This window comes from Pinus tabuliformis, chromosome 3_1, assembly GCF_031772625.1.
Source record: "Pinus tabuliformis cultivar Carrire ecotype Pingquan chromosome 3_1, CPIR1, whole genome shotgun sequence".
In the NCBI taxonomy this organism is placed as follows: Eukaryota; Viridiplantae; Streptophyta; class Pinopsida; order Pinales; family Pinaceae; genus Pinus; species Pinus tabuliformis.
Window position 1 is genome coordinate 902,834,074 of NC_142301.1, and position 5,949 is coordinate 902,840,022.

Consider the following 5,949-nt stretch of genomic DNA (forward strand, 5'->3'; position numbering starts at 1 on the left):
TTAACCCTGTGGTAAGTTTTTAAAAATCCTGAGTGCCCTCCTAAGGGAGAAGTGTGCAATTCCATAAGAATCTTTTGTTTTAGCTGGGAATTCTTACAGAGGTATAAGCGATCTTTGTACCATAACGAATCATTTTTCCAGCTAAATGTATCAGAAGTACTGGAATCTTGTTGTAGCTTTCGAATAAGTGCCCACACTTCTTCGTCATTCTTCCATTCCTCCCTTGCTTCGTTTATCCAATCTGGTTGGATAATAGAAATGGCACACAACAATGCTTCCACATCCTCATCCTTTCTTGAGAGTGCATCTGCCACCACATTTTGCTTCCCTTTTTTGTAGATGATTTCAAAGTCATAACCCAACATCTTTGTGACCCACTTTTGTTGCTCTTCAGAGGATAATCTTTGTTCTAAAAAGTATTTAAGGCTATCATGATCCGTTTTTACCTTGAAGTGTCTTCCCATTAGGTAGGGTCGCCATTTCTTAAGTGCATGGAGTATTGCCAACATTTCCTTCTCATAAATAGCTTTGCTTAAAAACTTTCCCTTGATTGGACGACTTTCAAAAGCAATGGGTCTTTCATCTTGCATTAGAACAACACCAATTCCATTTCCTGAAGCATCACATTCCACAATAAAGGTTTTTGTGAAGTCTGGTGTAGCTAAGACCGGTGCTTGGCACATTGCCTCTTTAAGATGTTCAAAGGCCTTTGTTGCTTCCGGAGTCCATGAAAATGAATCTTTCTTCAATAATGTTGTTAGAGGTGCTGCTATTCTCCCATAATTCTTAACAAACTTGCGATAATACCCTGTCAACCCAAGAAATCCTCGCAGATGCTTTATGGATGTGGGGATTTTCCATTCCTTAATGGCTTTAATTTTGCTAGGGTCTACCTTAACTCCTTCATGAGATACAATATGACCCAAATATTCCACCTCCTGGACTCCAAAGAAACATTTGGATCTTTTTGCATATAATTGTTTCTCCTCCAATAGTTGTAGCACCCTGTCAACATGTTCAACATGATCCTTCCAAGACTTGCTGTAGATTAGTATATCATCAAAAAATACTAACACAAATTTTCTAAGGAATGGTTTGAAAATTGAATTCATCAAACCTTGAAATGTTGAAGGTGCATTGGTAAGGCCAAAAGGCATGACCAAAAATTCATAATGACCCTCATGAGTTCTAAATGTCGTTTTCGGAATGTCTTCAATCTTCATTCTGATTTGATGATATCCCGAACGAAGATCCAACTTGGTGAAGTAAATTGATCCATGCAATTCATCCAGTAATTCATCAATAACAGGAATGGGGAACTTATCTTTAATAGTGAGCTTGTTGAGCTCCCTATAATCCGAACACATGCGCCATGATCCATCCTTCTTGTGCACCAATACTACTGGAGCTGAGAAAGAACTTTGACTCGGTTGAATTATACCAGCCTCTAGCATTTCTGCAACCATACGTTCAATTTCACTTTTTTGGACATAGGGATATCTGTACGGCCTGATGTTTGGAGGAACACTTCCTGGAATCAGATGAATAGCATGATCATGATCACGCATAGGTGGGAGACCTTTTGGAGTCTCAAATACCTTGGAATGATTGTCCAGGACTTTTTGGAGATCTGGAGAAATAGATGATTCCAATGTGGAAACATCTAGCGAACATAATTGTGCAATTACACCTCTTTGCTCCTTTTTTAGAAGCTTTGTCATGCCATTAGAGCTGATTATCTTTCCTGGTTTCCCTGCAATACCCCTTAATTCAACTTCCTTTCCTTCCGTAGAAAATTTGATGAAAAGTTCTTGAAAATTAAAAGCTATTGTACCCAAGGATTGTAGCCATTGGACTCCTAGTACAACATCAGCACCTCCCATTGGAATGGAAAGCATTGGGCTAGTCAATACATATTCTCCCATGGATAGCTTGATATTATGGCACTTTCCAGAGCAATTTATTGTTCCTCCATTTGCAATCATCACTTGACACTCTGGTGCTGGATATAGGAAGCAATTCAATTCTTTTGCTACCCTACAATGAATAAAATTGTGGGTGCTTCCTGAATCAATCAACACTATTACCTTTTTCTTCTTGATTTGTCCTTCTATCTTGATGGTTTGAGGAGTGGTAATTCCCACCAATGCATTACAAGATATGGTCGGATTTATTTGTTCTTCATCTAGGCTTTGTTCCTGGAGTATATCTTCTTCTTTTGACCTTTCTTGCTCCTTTTCTTCTTCCTCTTCACAATCTATGTAGAATAATTTCTTCTCAGCACACTTATGACCTTTAGTGTATTTGCTATCACAACTGTAACAAAGCCCTTTTGCTCTTTTTTCTTCCAATTGTTGTGGTGTCAACCTTATAGGTTGTGGAAGACTAGGGGCAACAACACTTCCATCTTTATAGTTGTGAGTGGTATGCTTCCTGGTTGCCATAATTTTGCTTTCCATTTTTCTTGCTAACCTGAATGCCTTCTCTAATGAATCAGGTTCCCAAAGGCGAACATCATGTTGGATATTATCCTTTAAAGACCCTATGAACACATCAATCCTATGCTCCTCTGGAATATCTTTTACCCTTATGTTCAATTTTTGGAACTCCTCAATGTGCTCCATTACTGAACCCTTTTGTTTGAGACTTATCAATTGGCTAAAAAAAGTGTTGCTTTTTGTATCTTCATAATGTGCTATCAATTCTTCCGTAAAAATTGCCCAAGTGATAAATTGTTTACGAGAGCAAAGCCATTGATACCATACAAACTGATTTGGTTCCAAATATACAGTTGCCATACGTACCTTTTGTGCGTTTTGCACATTATTGAGATCGAAGAATTGCTCCATCTGTAATATCCATGTGGCGGGATCCTTGCCATCAAACTTCCTCATATCGATTTTTGGAATATGGTGATTCTTCGATCCAACATTAGTGTCTATGGAATCATGATTAACATTTCTTTTGTTCTCATCATGAGTTTCCTTTACTACCTTTTCACCATTAGTGACCCTTTCTTGTAGCAACTTCTTCAATTCTTCCATGTCTGTCTTCAAATCTATCTTCAAATCTGCCATGTCTCTCTTCAAATCTGTCTTTGAATCATCCATCTTAGCTTCCATGCCCTTTATCTTAGATTCCACGCCACTTATCTTAGCTTCTGTTAGCTTTTGTGAGCGTGACATTTGTTGCACTTGTTCTTGTAATTTTGATATATCATGTAGCATTTCTTCCTCTTCTTCATGAGTCATGCTAGAGCTTTCAGGTTCCTTACTAGGTGTTTGCATTTTCTTTCCTTGGGGCATCAGTTACCTATAATAATGCTTTACTATGCCCTTTGAATTCCGTTAAACCAAGCTTACACAAAAATTAAAAAAAAAAACTACACACCTTTTTTCACTTTATAGAAGCCTGATATTGAATCTGATGTATCTCTGTAATTTTGGATCATCCAGTTCTGAAATTGCTACCTGTAGTATCCTTCTTCGTCCTATTTCCAATGCCACAAGTCTGAGCCAAATTGGATTCTCCAAAGAAGAGTTATGTGAAATCTCCCACAGTGACTTGCTTTTAGACTGGTTCAGTAGAGCGAACTTGTACGACATGCCACGAGTCACTGTTTCAACCTTTGAATCTGAAACACACACACAAGAAACTAAAGTCTGTGCTCTTTCTGTACCTTCTTATGAAATTTCAATCCGATCCCCAGAGAGAAAGTTATGATGATTTTCCCCAGGTCACCTGTTTTGAATGTAATTCAGGAGTCTGCAAAAAGACCAACTTCCTCAGATCATATCTCTGCAAATATCATGCAAAAAGCTATGAAGTTCGGACCCAAGGTTCAGCGTGATTTCTTCTCAAATGGTTTTTTTTTGCGATTTCTGAAACGTCACAGAAAAAAAGTTATAGCGAAAATTCCATGATGACCTGTTTGGAGCAGCGAAACCCTAGAATCCAAAGCTTTGATACCAAATGTTATGAAACCAGCTCAAGAAAAGATAGAAAAGATAGATCAGCGCCTTATAATTCAGCCTCTTCGAGGGGGAAACCTCCTTTACATTACATAAATGAACAATTCTTGGATGATACAAATGACAAAACCTCCTTTCTATATATAGGAGTCTAAGGAGTCACAATATAATCCAGCCGACCTAACAATAATAATATAAAGCCACAAAAATAACAATAGAGGGATTCTATGGGGCACAGAAATAACAATATGGGGGTAATAGGGACACAACAATATAAATAAGGGGTATAACTACAATAGTAATGGGGTAATCACTAGTATTATAGGGACCCAACACTGACCATAGTTATGCATGTAACATCCAATAACATTCACAAAGGCTTAGCAAGTGTGTACTTTGGATAAAGGAAATAAACTGCAGTATAGAGGAGAAATAGGCCAAACATATTCCATTTTCACATATAACAGAACAAAAATAAATTCATATGCTGCATATATGTGAGAACAAAATTAATAAAAGATAATAAAGTGTACATGCATAAGATATCCCATTTGAAACTAAAATACTGACACAACTGGTTCAAAATATTTTAAAAATTGAATTCTTACTCAACTGAAGTCATGATACTCGTAAACCATGGAAATTGTTATCACTGGGTTAGAAATAATTGGCTTGTTTCAACCTTTAACCTATTATAACTATTTCAGACCAATTGAACTTGAAGTTAGTCATTCCAATATGAGAGGTCTCTCTCAAATGTTTATCAAATCTTCTTGAAACAATTCAAACACTAGATGACTAACTCTGATCTCTTTTTGTGATTTTGTAGGTGAATCAAAATGTGATGACTGCCACCATTGGGCATGGAGTCAAATTAAAACAAATTATTTCCAACAACAGTTTTTAATGGAAGTTAAGGCTTCTATAGCTTTGAAACTGACACAAATGAACATCCACAGTCATGCATAGTAAATGAAGGAAATTGGAGCAGTTTCACAAGATTTCCAAGTAATGAAAATACTATGTAAAACTTGAAACAACATGATAAAAACCCATAAAATCCATGAACTGAATCTCAAGTACAAAAGTAGAGTTGCTGCAAATTTTCTATTAAAGGGTCAAAAGATTACAAAAAAAATGTCACTTCTTCACATTCTCCATCAACCCTTCTCAAAGTCGAAAACCTACTTATTTATAGAGAAAAGGTCTCTTTACATTATCTTTCCACCCCGGCCAAATTTGATCCACTATTCTAGAGATCCATTCCTACTTTTCTTCTAACTAATAGAGTCGTCTTAGGGATTTCTATTTTACAATACTTCGAATTCAACTAGGACTATACTAGCTTTAAAACTATAACCACTTTCTGTTGACGTAGATAATCAAGCCAAACTGCATGCTAGATTTGTTGGAGTGTCATTAAATCTTAAACCTCTTGATAGACATCAACTAAATTTCTATTTTTGCTGACTGTCTTAATGAGATGGCTATTATGTTGATGTGGCTATGTTCTGACTTGGCATGCTGAAAAGTAGGAGTTCAACATGATGAAGCGGACACCTTAATCATCTGTAATTCATCTAGAGCTTGGATGTATGATATTCAAAATTTTTAAAAAGGAAAAAAAAAGAGAGTTTCTTATGATTTCGTAGCAAAAACAAAGTTTTCAGCAGTTTCGTAGCAAACTATGGTAGCAACTTGAAAAAACACTCATATGCTACCTCTTTTCTCTCCCTGCTGATTCTGAGGTCTTCTTTGATGTTTATAAGATAAACATAGGCCTTTAGAATTATCTTTTGCTGAACTTTACACCAGCCTTAACCTCCATGGAAAGCTACAACAGTTTTGTAGCAAATTCTCGGCTTCATTATGGGCAGTTGCTACAAAAGTTCCAAAATTCTAAGTTTTTCTAGTTTCCATGATTCTTAATGCCTCCTTATGACTCCTAATATCATGTTGACTATACATATGGTTGAGT